The sequence below is a fragment of the Fundulus heteroclitus genome, chromosome 13, assembly GCF_011125445.2.
Source record: "Fundulus heteroclitus isolate FHET01 chromosome 13, MU-UCD_Fhet_4.1, whole genome shotgun sequence".
Lineage (NCBI taxonomy): Eukaryota > Metazoa > Chordata > Actinopteri > Cyprinodontiformes > Fundulidae > Fundulus > Fundulus heteroclitus.
The window spans coordinates 19,059,032-19,074,229 of NC_046373.1; the positions used below are offsets into that span (position 1 = coordinate 19,059,032).

Here is a 15,198-nt window from a genome sequence, read left to right on the forward strand (position 1 = left end):
GAGTTCCTAAATTATTCTGGGCTTAATTGAAAAAAGAAAAAAATGTTAATAGGGAATGCTACTTCCATCCCAGGTGACAAATGAAAATGATTTAGGTTGATTTTACAGTAAACATCTTACTTATAACTCCTTTAAGCCTGTTATCTGTTGCTATTCATGCTCAAAAACTCTGCAACGCAAAGACTCATTGCCAGTTACCACAGACGTTGGGTGTAGATATGGGTGGCACAGTTATTAGGTTTAGAGGGGAATTACCTTTTCACATTGGACTAGATTGGGTCAAATAGATTTTACCCCATTACTAATAAATAACATCATCATTTGAAAACTTTTTCACAGCACTGCATTACCTCAGAGGGAAATAAAGATGGGCCAGCTCCTTGCAGCTCGTTCTAATCTTCACCTCTCATTTCAACCATGTTGAAATTTATGGTGATTTAATTTTGACATTATCCTACAAACAGCCGTCTTGGATGTTTGTGCTTATCCTTATGAGCAACACCACTTTAAAAGACAGATATGTCTGTCATAACTATCTATTATATAATCCTTTATTTGAGAACTGTTGCAGTTTTGTTTCCCCAAACGTGAGACAAAAACCTTTATCAGGTCCACTAGATGTTCTTACACAGTATTATCGCATAACATATGTTAAATGGAGAAAATAAAATACGCAAATCCAACCGAATAGGAAACACCGCTGCTGGGTAAATGTTACACTGAGTTAGGTCTGAGTCTTCACACTCGACTGCAGAGCACTTTGTTGCACCATGTGGCCATATGGGCTCTGACACACATTACTGTCACCCCTCATTTATTACAGCAAGGGAAGATGGCCCCCACTCTTGCCACTCAAATCCTCTAGACCAGCATTTAGCTGATTGATTTTTCCCTTTGTACTTCCATACAGATTATCAATGGGATAAAAGCAGGAAGTTACAAACGATTGATTTCTCCATGGTGAAAGGATGGCAAAGAAAGATAAGCATAATTATTTTTTTAGCACTGACCACATCTGGAATAAGAATACCGGGGTAACATTACTGTGTTAAGAGACACAGAAAACACACTTAAAGAAATGAATGTCCATACATGGTTTAAATGTTTAATTTGCAGTGGTCTGTTAAAATATCTGCAGTTTTACAGATTTATTTGGCGTTTTATGTCGCATTGATATCTTTAGGGATCGTCAAACAAACTTTAATATCAGAAAAAAAGACAACCAGTTTTATAACCGGCAACACCTGAAAAGGTTATTGCCCCCTAAACTTAAATAATTTGTAATGACTGAAACAGTGAACCTGATATTCAAACCAGACATGGAGTATGTTTGAAAAGTTTATTGAAAAGGATGGAGTAGATGACAGACAGGAGATGGTTGAGCAGGCTGGTGATGGTGATGACAGGTGGTCATGGAGAATCGGCGTGAGGAAACTGTCTGGATATGACTGGAATAGAAGGTCGGTGGATCACCAGAAAGTAGTAATGGGACATCTGAAGCCAGGATTCGAGGCATGTACCGAGTAAAAAGGGGGCGTGTCAGACGAAGCCCCACTTCGGATATTGTGTCATATTGAGGAAAATCACGTGTTCAACAACAAACGAGGCCTCACATTACATCTGCTACGCCATTGCTTTATTTTGCGTGTCATTTTCCAAAATAAAAGCGCGATGAACCCTGTTGCTTCGTGGATGAGGTCATCTGCCGACGAAGAAACCGTCAAAAACGTGAAACAGTGAAAAAAAGTCCAGAAATTTCTACATTTTCTTTTGTTTGATCAGGAGATACATCAGTATGGAGATAATTTCTTGACAAAACGTTGTAAGCAAAAAAATGTGTTGCACACAAATAAAACTTGTTTTGCACACAAAAAGATATGTTTCACACACAAAAAATTGTTTTGCAAACTGTTCGCCAACCTTGCACTCAAAATATCATTTATAAGTTTTCCTCGGGTACAAAACGGTCTCTGCTCGCACAAAACAGCCTCTGCTCGCACAAAGCAGCCTCTGCTCGAGTACGAAACAATCCCACCACCGCTGCGGTAAATTTGTGCCAAAAGTCACGTGATGCATTAAGAGTTGTTGTTGTTGTTGTTCAGACTTCCCGACAGCAGGGGGCGCACCCGAAAGAAACTGAAACGCGCCGGTTTGGCTGAGTAAGAAAGACGTGACACCATAGCTCAGTGCAGCTAACAGCATCAGCACCCCACAGGTAACTTTCAAAGCTTTCCCGGTGAAAAAGTATCAGCTCACTTTGCAGATAGAACATGTAAGATTTCAGTTAAAGGCCCTGCTATGTTACAGTAAGGGACCATGTTACGTTTTAGAGCAAATTACATGAAAGCTAGCCTTAGGTTGAACGCCATGCTAAAACAACTTTTGCTTTGTAATGTAACCCCACTGGTTGGCTTCTCCCTTTACTTTGTTGTCAAATAAATAGTACCTGAGTGGATACCCAGATAAATGCATTGTTAACAGATTATAATGTGTTTTTATGTTGTTTTCAACTGACTGTCTGTTGTTCTTATTGGTGTAAACCTAAATTGGTGTTTGGATATGATAATTTATCCTAAAACTGTTAAACCAATGCATGTATGCTTATGTGCAAAACGGATTCTTAAGCAATTTAAAATAATTGCAACGAGTGGATATTGATTATTTGAAAATTGGTAAGGAAATTAATTAAAAATTGCGTTTTCTAACATAAATATGAATGTTACAAGTAAAGCATATAGCAGCAGATCTAGATTATATCTCACTACCTTTCTAACTCCTTAATTTCTTCAAAGTAAAAATGAGGTCATCTGTGCCCAATTGCAAATATGTGTTGTGCACTTAATAAAATTGGTTTGGCCATGGCAAAAACCACAGCTGGAATTGGCCACATGGGCAGATATTTTCTTAAAACGTTTGTTTTCCTCTTGGTAATTTTTTTTTTTTCTTTAAGAGGAGTATTATCCTTTACATATCCATAACACACATCTGTTTTCCAGCATCCACTGATGAGGTGAAGGTCATCAAAGTTCTGGGCTGGATGGAAGGCTACCAGATCATCAACCTGCTTTGAGACACGCCGACTTCCATCACAAGACTACCAAGACTTGAACAATTCAAAATTTTATGTAATCTTTAAACATACGGCAGATGATTTGAGCTTGTTTAAAAATAACTTAATATGTAACCGTTTTAGTTCCCAGTATTACTTTGATCACTAACTGTTGCAGCATGTCCTTCATAGCTCTTAGTGGAGCCGTTTAGGCTGGAAAAAAAAGGCCAGGTTTGAGGTTCTAAATTTCCTGACAGTCTTACATGCAGAAATTGTTTTTCATAGTCCTGTTTTTGGCTTCATCCATTTCATCAGCCAGTTTGTTTTATACAGCCCGCCTTATGGTAATACATGGATTGTTTACTGGGAAAAACCTGGAGAATTAATGGAGTTCTTTCAGTCTTGATTTCAACAATAAAAGCAATCCTTGTGGAAAGGTGTATTCACTTTGATTGATATTGGTAAGAATTGGAAATGAAGACTTTATGAAAGGGTATGTTTATTATGCAATGTGGAAAATAAAGGACTGTTTAATTTTCCCACACTGTTTGCATCCTCGGGTTTATTAACAGCTCCATGTGCCCTTTTTTCCAATAACCTCAGCATTTTCAAAATTTTTATACAGTACCATACACATTTACCATCATAATCCCAGCAGTTCTACACTTTTACTCAGTGAATGCACTAACTTAGTTACATTTCCCTGGCTAGATTTTACTACTTAAAAACCTTTTGCAACAATGGTAACCACAATAAGATTAAACCCGTAAAGTGTTGGTCATACTGGAGAGTAGCAACATATATATATATATATATATATATATATATATATATATATATATATATATATATATATATATATATAATATATTTTGAGCCGTGCGATTCAGAATGTCCCAGTGCATCCATGGCTGCCCTCAGTGCTACCAAGTTGTTCAGGGCTCAACACATCGCCAGTTTCAGAAATAGTGACCCCACAGTGTGGGTCATCCAGCAGTCCACTGTTGTCCCAGTCAATATGAGGCAGGCAGAGTCCCTGCAAGAAAGATATATAGAGAATAAAAAAGAGGCTGTGATTCTGTTGCTACAACTTACTGAATATAATTAAATTTATGAAGCTAAGGATGGAAAAGCAAATGACTCCAAAATCCATTAATTATTTTGAAGGACCATAATAAACAGATTTCAAAGAAACCAGTTTCAGTGCCACCTCTCTGATGTACTCAATGTTTTGTTGTATTGGAGTGATCAGATAAATGATCAGATAAATTCATTTCTGGTTTGAAATATACGCATTAATGTGAGAAACTGTATAATAGCCAGCACAAAAAAATCCTTCTTACCTCTGTGATTTCTGGTTCTATCACAGCATGCTGGATGCTCAGTTCTGAGTGAATTGTCATCTCAGCCACTGCTGATGGTGTGAAAACTTAGTTGTAGTCTTGGGACAAATAAATGGTGACAACAGAAGTTATCTAACATGTTTGACAGGTCAAGCGAATTGTTGTCCTCTCCTGAGTGCAGCACATTGTTGTGTATGTTAGTTCCTGCGCACCACACGTCTCCAAAGACGTTTAATTCTGAAAGGAGAGTAAAGATCAAATCATAGTCTAAATACATTATTTTTCAAAAGTCCGTTACACAGCATTTTTAGATCAGAGATAAAACTAAACAGGGCCTTTAACTAAAATCTTACATGATCTATCAGTGAGCTGTTACTTTTTCACCGGGAAAGTTTTGAAAGTTACCTGTGGGGTGCTGATGCTGTTAGCTGTGTTATCACGTCTCTCTTCCTCAGCCAAACCGGTGCGTTTCAGTTTTTTTGGGTGCGCCCCCTGCTGTCGGGAAGTCTGAACAACAACTCAATGCATCACGTGACTTTTGGCACAAATTTACCGCAGCGGTGGTGGGATTGTTTCGTACTCGAGCAGAGGCTGTTTTGTGCAAGCACAGACCGTTTTGTACTCGAGGAAAACTTATAAATGATATTTTGAGTGCAAGGTTGGCGAACAGTTTGCAAAACAATTTTTTGTGTGAAACATATCTTTTTGTGTGCAAAACAGGTTTTATTTGTGTGCAACACATTTTTTTGCTTACAACGTTTTGGCAGGAAATTATCTCCATACATCAGAATCACACATCAAAAGCAGACTAAAAGCCATAGGAAGAGGCAAAATATGTGTGTAACTTAATATTAAGAACCAGAATTTGAACTCCCAGGAATAGATGATTTTAAAGTATACAGAGTCTGCCCCAACAATCACTCAATTCCCAACACACTAAAGTAACACATATCTTCATTGTTAAATAACTCCGTGACATAAAAGAAAATCCAATACAACCACAGATGGTCAAGGATTAGATTGGCTACAAAGCATTTTAATAATTCAAACATGACAATTAAATATGAATTAATTGATTCTCACTAAACATGAGTTTGATGAAAACTTTGTGACAATATTGCATTTACAAATTTTTGGAAGTATGATCAAACTAAGTGACAAGGCTGTTACATTTTCACCAGCAGATGTCCCTAGTGAGTGACGAATGAAGCATCGAGTAAAGAACCTTTTTCCAAAGCAAAGTGTTGGAAAGCTTCATTGCTTCATGAGGTTTCATTTGCCCAATACCAGAAAGGGCAGAGCTTGCTGCAGATCCTCAGAGGAACACAGAGGAGGATGACCAGCACACAATCACTGGATATAATCCTTCAGTGAGGGCAGGCCACCAACAGGAGCACAAGGTCTGTCAGGCTACGCAAACAAAAACTGGGCTGCAAACAGGCAGTGCTAATGAGACGTTCTGTCAGTGAGTGTCTGTGGAGGGCAGGTATAAGTAGTGACAGACGAGCTGGGTTGAGTCTGATTGCTGCAACAGGTGGAACTAATGAAGGTGGCTGATGAGAGTGGAGAAGAGAATGGAGGGAAACGGACCAAAAGAACATAAACAAAAAGCCCCAATCGTGACAAATACTGTATCCGCACAGAGGAGTGTAAAGATGAAACAGCATGAAGTTGGATGAGCTGGGATAGGAGTAGCGAGGCTTAGCAAGGTAAGCCAACTCCGAAGTCTGCCATTGTTGGAATTTGTGTTAAAGCATGTTCTGAGGCACAAACATGGCAATCTAAAGCCAGTTATGCAGAGGGAGTCTTCAAACTTTCCCACTCTGAGAGCCGGTCTCAAATATTGCTATGATGGTTTGTCGGACACAGCCAAACCCTTCTTTGTTTGGCCTGGGCCTGAAGGAGAGCTTTAGATGTTCTGGGTTCTTGGATTACCTCCTGGATGGGCTGTTAATGCAGTCATGGAGTGATATTAGTTGGCTGGTCTCTCCGGGGAAGGTTCACCACAGTTCCTTGTTCTCTCCTGTAGCAGATTATGGCTCTTTCTGTGGTTTGCTGGAGTCTCCAAGTCTTGGAAATTACATTTGTAACTTCTTCCAGATCAAAGAAAAGGGCTGTTTCTCGTCTGTTCTTAAATTTATTTGGATTGGAGGATAATGTCTTGCATTTTGGTATCTTTTACCTTTCCTCATGTTGCCAGACAGGTTCTAGTCAAAGAAACAATAAGTAATACTAACACCCAGTGTTGCAAATTGGAACAACACATACACGTCACCTTCATAGAGAACAGCCATTTCTCAATGGTCCATTGCTGGTGTGAAGCCACACTGAATTTATACTTACACATGACGGGTGTATCATGTTTTATTCTGTTCTATTTCTAGTCTGATTCTCTTACTGGCTTCCATGTTTCCAGGCTTCTGCTCTTTTGACAACATAAAATACCAAATGCTGCGCTCTGTTTAGGTAACCCTGGGAACTTTCATTTGATTGGCTCAGGAACCAGGAAGTAAACACGGGCTACACTCTGAACCGAAGTAGTTCCTCTAGGTTTGACAGGAGAAAAATGTGACTAAGACATTGTTGATGGGGATGACTGGTTGTTTAACTTTATAGAGAATGTTATTTCCATCCTGGGTGACAAGTGAGAATAATTTTGGTTGAATTTTGCAGTAAAATTCTTACCTTTTGCTCCTTGAACTATTCTTTTAGTATCGCTTAAATAGAACTTAAAGTAATCGAGCCTGGGAGAACCTTAGCATAGCTTTAGAAAAAGTGCTTAAGCATAATGACTCATTCGATCAAAAACAGTAAAGTGTCACAGACGTGTAAAAAGCAAACAAATGTGTAACGGAGGGGTATATTTTTTTTCTCACTCGCTTCACAAGCATGCTGCAATGAGTTCTTCTTTTTATTCCTCTGATTGTTTATACTCCAGGCTTTTTATCACAGAGATCCACGATGATGGTTTTGACTCAGCACAGCCCCCCCCCATAAACAATGTATTCCACCTCGGGGCTATAGAAACCGCATACTCCATTCAGCAACCAGATCAGGCCTTTGGAACATGTGGTTTAGCTTTATGATGTTTAAGACAGTCGGGTTAGCAGATTCCATCGGTTTGCCCTGTGTGTTCACCAGATGGCACCGCGTACCGTCCCGCACAGTTCCCTACGAGCTTCAGATGAAACCCCCTCCCCAATCGACTAGCATAAAAAATAAACTAAATGATGATCATCAAGATTACGTGTTGGTAATTCCGGCAAAGTCTTTAAAGGGATGCCCATGCTGTGAGCTTTAATACCCGGCAGAGGGGATTATGGAGACCCCTACATGTGGTGTTGTGGCTGCATACCTCCAGTCAGACTAAACCCAATCTGTTACAGATTTGGACTAAAGACGAGAGGTGCAGCAAGCACATGAGGTGGGGGTGGGAGGTAGTACAGTATTCATGCTTGATAGTACATTCCAGGTTTTCTATATCATAGGGAACCAATGTTGAAACCTGCTTTTCCAAGCAGTGTTTTATCTCTGTAAGAACATTAAAGACAAATCTTGGCCTGTGTTGAGGCTTTCTCTCTATTTTTTTTCATCGTTTTTATCCTCCCTTTGTGAGTAGGGCAAACCCCAAGTCCCCCTCCAGTTTTCTCCTGAATGTGGGTCCAATTAAGGACATATGTGCATTTTCATACTGAAGCTCATAAAAGGTAAACTCCAGCGATTTTACATTACATTTACATAGGAACGCTGAGTGCCTGCATATGTGAGTTGTGCTAATATCGCTATCAAAAGCAGATGGACTTTCACTCTTCATCACTCTTCACCCAGGTCGTTTCATTGAGCAACAGTCTCATAAATGGGAGTGTTGTTTTTTGATATCTGAAGAATTCCTTTCATTTCCCGTCCAGAGGGACCAAACATTTCAACATTTAAAGGAATCTGAAGCATGTTTGAGTGCTTTGCTATGTTTTATACTTGTGATTAGCCAATAGGTGGCAACCTTTGCACCCGAAACAGAGATCAGACAGTTCTAGTTTTATTAGGTTAGTGTTTTACAAGCTTTAGATGACTTACTGCTACTACTCAAACCCCTCCTTGTTCCAAAGGTTAAATCTTCTCAGGCGGTTAACAAGTTCTGCAGGAGCCTTGTATATACATGTACATTTAAATCAAGTATTTTACTGCTAAATTAAGCAGCTACAACATTCAAGACCCCAGCCCTCAGACACTGAAGCTGACCAGACAACTTAATACTCTGTTGTTCAGTGAACCAGAGGCCTTGTCAGACCAAAATGTTGAGTTCTCCTCCCACCGTTTCTTTGTCTTTTGCTTCCAAGCAGCCAGACTAGATCTTTTAATATGTTCCTAAACGATTGTCGAGATGCAAACAGGCAAACTTCTATAAGATGAAAAAAAAATGGCAAAAGTAGTTCAGAGAACCATTTGTGCAACATAGGTATACACGGAATACCATCCATGACCGCAGAAGATCAAGAAAGTCTCTTCTCAGCTAGAATTTAAACTGACTCGACAAAATCGGGCAATGAAAGATTGGAAACGAGTGTCTGGTCCATTGGGTCAGCAGCATCATCTCAGTGGTTGGGTCAATATTTGGTGAAAACAACATAAAAGCAAGGATCCATCCCGCCTTGCATCAAAGGTTCAGGCTGGTGTTGCTGTCATGGTTGGTGTTGATAACTTAGTTGGTGCTGATATTTTCTTGTCATACCCCATTAGTTTTATCTAAATATTGCAGCCTACCTCTGTAATGTTCCTAACCACAGGCATCCTTGTATGACCTCGATGGCCCATGTTTTCATGGCAACCTCCAGCAGAGAAATCCATCATGTCACAAAGCTCAAATAATCCTAAAATGTTGGGGGGGTTTTGTACATAACGGTGTGTTCACGGTTTTCCAGTGAACTCACCAGGCACCAGATCTCCATCCGATAGTGTCCCTTTGGGCTGTGGTGGAAAAGGAGAGCTGCATCATGGATGTTCAGCCGACACCCTGCATCTACTGCAACTGGGAGATAAATCCATGTCAAAATGGACCAAAATCTTTGAAGAATGTTTCAGACCTCTAGTTAAATGTGTACGGTGGAAGAAATGTTTTAAAGAAGAAAGGAGGTCTGATTCAGTACCAACAACTTGTTTCTAGAACAAAGTTAATGGTTAGTGTATCTTTGTAAACCAGTTAGTGATCTAACTTTAGTACATGACAGGCACTGCAGCTTGCTGTTACTGCAGAGCTTAAAAACACCAAAACGAAGGAGAAGGCAGGTGAAAAATGAAAGCAAACCCAACATGTGGCTTCAATAGTGAAACAGCACATGGTGCCAGAATAGAATAATGTCTTGGCAATCGCTCTACAAATCTTTGGCTCTCTGCTTCTTTTAAAATATTCCCTAATTTGGTTATTTGTAAGTGTTAGAGAACTCGCTCGCCATTAGACTTTTGTATTTAGAAGTTCACTTAGTTGTGCTATTTACCTGGAAAATCACAAGTATGTTCAGGACAGGAAGTGTTGCATAACAGGTTAAAGAAGATCATTTAGATGATGTTCATAGATTTACTGTGAGAACAGGCAGACCCAAAGCCGCAGCTACAGCCTGGCAGAGGCACTTTGTCCGCTTAGCGCATGGTTCAGTGATTTTTAGGACTGGATTGTTCGCTTGTGACAAATACTGAGAAAATATCGAGGGATGATATAGTATAGACTAATGGCTTTTCATATTTTCCATCACCAATGTGCCTAATGTGTCGTTGCCTGCCTTTTGTAGCTAAGGCGCAGGTGCTGCAGCCACTATTGTCATTGAACTCTTCACACTCAACCAGGCAAATGACGGGAGAAGGCACTCCAGCAGAGAGTCTTGTTCTATAACATTTTTATAAGGTTTAAATATGTCAACAGAGGGATCTTTGACCATTCATCTTTGCTAAATCCCCCCAGATGGTCCAGAGTCCTGGATTCACTCTCATGTTCCCTTCTCTATTGCTCACAGCCCAGATTTTTTCTCTTTGTGTCTGTAAGCCTGGGGACTCATATGGACATGAAGTACGGTTGATTTTTTTTTTTTTTTTTTTTTTTTTTTTTATGTCTGCCAGACTGTTGATGTCTTGATTTGACCACAAAAGTTCGATCATCGTCCTACTGAAAGACAGAATGATGACATATGCTGGTGAAGATTCTCAGTCATCCAGGTCATGGTCATTCCAAGAAAAATAAAAATAAACAAAGCAACTGGACTTGTTTTCTGTAGTTGAAAACGTTTCGCTTCCTCTCCAGGAAGCTTTCTCAATTCAAAAAGTCTGGAGTAATGAGTATAGCTTGGTACTCATTAAGTCTTCAACTACAGAAAACAAGTCCAGTTGCTTTGTTTTTTACTTTTTTTGGAACAGAATGATGACCCATTTTCAGAATTTCTGGCAGTGTGTTCACCGGGTTTTATTTAAAATCCCTGGTATTCCTAATGCTCTGTTCAGACCCAACACGATTTGAGCGCCAAAAAGGGCATCCAATGCCTCATCTTGGACACATGCAGAGAGTTTTGACACTCTAAGCAAAGTGCGGACTGACCCGATACCATTGGGAAATATTTATCATGGCAAAAGTTTTGATAACTTACCTGATCTCCCAACTTCATCGCTAATCCTCCTCTAGGCAAGGTCCTTTACTGTCTCTGTAGTGATTGCTCGACTGATCAGATAGTAAGATGGGCACAAACAGCGACAATGAGTTTATCCTCCATCGTCGACTTCGGTCCCTTCGCAAAATGCCCCACTATGTCCGTAGCAGAGTGTCTGTGACTGGTTGGCACTCCGCTTCCAGCTAAAGTTCAGCTTTTCCAAATCTATCATCTGCTGCGTTGTACCCTCAGATGATTAAAATCTCAAAACGTGCCACTCATGACCAGTGAAACGCACCGCAGGACCTCTCGACGCTCCAAGTTGCGCCCCCTGATGCTCAAGTCTCGCTCGGTCTGAACGCAGCCTAAGGGTTCAAGATGTCATGCATACCAAGTCATCCGGAAGAGAAAGGGGCCCACAGCAGCACTGATCCCACACCTAAATGGTCATAAGGTGCTTTTTCACATATTTATCCTTTTTGTTTTACAGCAGATCCATTTAGAGAGTCAATTGTTAAAATGCAGCTCTATTTAAAGTCTCGGTGGCGTTTGGCAAACTCCACATGTTTACAAGTGTCTCATGGCTGTACTTGTTGACTCAGAAGATGCACCTCTTAGCTGCTGTTTTTTAACAGTAATATTTGCAGATTCTTCAACATCCTGATCATTGTGTGAAAACACGACAAACCTGTCTTCTCATCCAGCCTTGGATGTCACGGTATTTGTTGTTTTTAAACCTTGAAATCGTTGGTCTGACTGTTAATCTGGGCAGGTTTAGGCAAGTACTTTTTTTTTTTTTCTTGTGGCCATTCTTTATTTTGAAGGTTAGGGTTACTGGAATGGTGAGTTCTGTTGTTTTTCTAGTTTTGGCACTGAGCTTTAAAAGGTGTGTAAGTGAGCACTATCCCTTTCTATACCTAATCAGGGTGTCGCAATGAGTGCAGCTCAAAATGTAAAGTTCTTCGGCTCAAGTGAAAAAAATGTATTATGTTGGACAGAAATCGAGCTTTAAAACAATTGTGCCGCAATTTGTTCTATATAAGAAATCAACATATATGTAAGCCATCCCAGAAATGTGTAGTTGGTTTTGCAGTGAGGCGACATAAGAAACAACAACATCATCGTGCAATACAGATATCTTTCTCTCTGTAGCTTAGCATTTAAAAGTATCTCCACCTTCACGTTAATAAAGTTTCTTCCAAGTCATCTGAGATAATTGTGTGTGCTTAAAATACTAAACCAAGACACAGGGAAAAAAAATGTTGTACCTTACTGAAAGCTTTTCTGATGACTGAATTCTTAATAAAATTAATAAAAACTTGAATATCCCCACGGTTGGCACCTAGCATGCATTTCAGAGCTGCCACTGCCGATAATACTATTTAATGTCAGTGATTTAATGTTTTTGCTAGGCAAGGCAAGTTTATTCAGTAACAAGATAATTCAAAGTTCTGTAAATGAACAGAACATAAAAGAAAACATAATGAGGAAAGTGCATTGCAGTGGAATAGTAGCAGTAGGTCCAGCTAGGTTGGACTAGAAACTTAATCTAAGGAAGTTTCAGAGAACTACAACAGTTTTAAAATGAACATTAACATTCAAAGGCAACTCTAAACAAATAGGTTTTTGGCCTTAATTTAAAGGAACTCAGAGTTTTAGCCCTTTTACGGTCTTCTGGGAGTTTTTTTCCCAGATCAGTGGAGCATAAATGCTGCTTCTCCGTGTTTGGTTCTGGTTCAGATATGCAGAGTAGGTTGGAGCCAGATGATCTTAGTGGTCTGGAGGGTTTATACGCTGATAACAAGTCTGATGTATTTAGGTGCTAAGCCATTCAGTGACTTATGTACAAACAGAAGTATTTTAAAGTCTATTCTCTGTGATACAGGGAGCCAGTGTAAGGACTCAAGAACTGGGGTGATGTGCTCTACTTTCTTAGTCTTGGTGAGCAAAATAAAAACCATTTCACACGTCTGAATGCAGAACATTGCACCAGTCAGTGATGAAGGTTCGGTTTAAACTCAGCTAGATTTGCTAGATATTTTTATTGAACTCGTGGAGCACATTTAGATGTTAAAAGGCTTCCCTGCACAGTGCCTTGCCCCTTTGTGCAGCTTATGCATTCATTTGTATTTCAATTCATCTATTCAGGCTTTTGTTTCAACTCGCCAGTTTGCATGGACTGAAGGAGGAAATCTGGAACATACTGTGCTGAATTTGAATAACACTTGTCAAAAATTTTGTTTGCCAAATGCTCATTTCTAATGATCAGTCTTTCCAAATATGAATCCTTTTACCATCATTTAGGTGGAGGCCAGACGAGGATGGACTTCTCTCTGGTGTATTACTGCCCCCCAGTGGTGAAACATTCCCTCACGTTAAAGAAGCGGATGGCGATCCATTAAAAATCCACACGCACAAACAAGAAGAAACAGAAAGTGTAATTTAAACAATTTGACTTTATTCTGTGTTAGTTTCCTTCGTTATACGTTAGCAAACACTCTCTCAGCAGGTGAAATGTACTCTGACTTAATCTGCTACTCTTTTCATCACAAGCTTTGCTCATTCATTTACAATAAGGCAAAAGAAAAAGTTACTGTCAGCCTGTTGTTCCTGTTATCTGTGAAACAAGACTCTCCTACACACACACACACACACACACACACACACACACTCTAACATAAGACTCGTGTTTGAAATACGAAACAGCAATGCACAAACAAAACTGTGGGAACTAGTGATTAGCTTTGTAGCAGAGGTATAATTGGAGCCGCTAATTGGCGCAGAGCCTCGTTGTTACACTGTAACCTCTAATTTAGCACATTTACATCCCTTAAAACAATAACTTTGGCTGAGAATAAAATGACTAACAGTAGCTGTGGTGAAAAACAGATCTACTTATGGTAACAATAAAATATTTTATGCTGTTTGCTGTAATGCACTCGCACAGCCCCTCTCACATTTATTGTCATCCATGACAGACGTGTGTGTAAAATGCCTTTAAAATAAATGTACCTTTTGTTGCAGAAGCACAATCTCACTCTTAACATTTCTGAATATTCCAACCATAAATTTGGATACATTAATTGAATAGGAAAATTAATTCAACATTACAAACATTTTCACTGGTGTCTCAGTAATTACTTTAAAATAAGTGTTTTATTTGACTTGATTTGTTTACGTCTAACTAATCAGAGCGCTCTTATCCAGACATCCGATGAAACGGCTGTTAAGCAGGACGTGTGATGCTGTGGGACTGTTTCTCTGCTATAGGCTCTGCGAACAATGTTAGAATGCATTACATCATGAACTCCTTGAAATACCAGCAGATTTTAAATCGATAAATCTCGTGACCACTATCAGTAAGCTCAAAATGGGTCATCATGGCGTCATTCAACAGAGTAGTGATCCAAAAACATGTGAACACAGAAATTATTCACAAGACCAAATATTACACAATCATAACAATCTGTGGGGTGAGCTGAAGACAAAATAGCATCAGAGAGACTCTCAATGATCTAAAAAGACTGTGCAAAAAAAAAAAAATTGTTTCAAAGATCCCTTTCTACCACCAATGGGATGCTTGGCCAACCCCCTCTTTCTGCTAACCCATGATCAATCAAATTTAGGAAGTCACTCAAAGTTTGGGGGTGGGATAAAATGCAGTGGAGTCCCGCGCAAAGCATATAAAATAGTGCCTACCCTCAGCAGCAAGCAAGAGGCACTGACTGGTCATGCAAAACAGCAAACTGACAGCACACATCCCCAACCTCTATTTCAATACCGCTTTGGGTAGCCGCCCATATGGCCCGTGTCAAAAATTAACACTGTGTTGTCCAATTAGCAAACCGGTGTTGTGCAAAGCATGGACTGCACAGTTACCAATTAAGGTAATAGACCAGTACTGACTTTGTTAAAAGAAATTTAGCTCACCCAGGTAGGATTGTTCTAAATTGATCATTGCGAGGTTATGCTTAAAAGTTGAATTTATTTGAAGACATCTCTCCCAGGGGTGCCAATAAGTGTGGAGGGTACTGTATATGAAATAAAGGCAGACATTAAGGATACAGATGAAGAAAGCCTATACATTATAGAGAAATCTGTGTCGCGCTTCTTCTTTTTTTTTCTTCTTTTTTTTTTTTAAACATAAGCCTTATAGATGTATATGCAACATAGCCTG

At 39.5% G+C, this 15,198-nt stretch overlaps 1 long non-coding RNA gene across 1 annotated transcript; it reads left to right on the top strand.

The window, feature by feature from the left end:
* Window positions 1–5,418: 5,418 nt before the first annotated feature.
* LOC118565222 lies at window positions 5,419–15,185 on the top strand. The gene is made up of 2 exons (XR_004932273.1): window positions 5,419–6,101; window positions 13,326–15,185. It is a non-coding gene; the product is annotated as an uncharacterized LOC118565222 (long non-coding RNA).
* The last annotated feature ends 13 nt before the right edge of the window (window positions 15,186–15,198 follow it).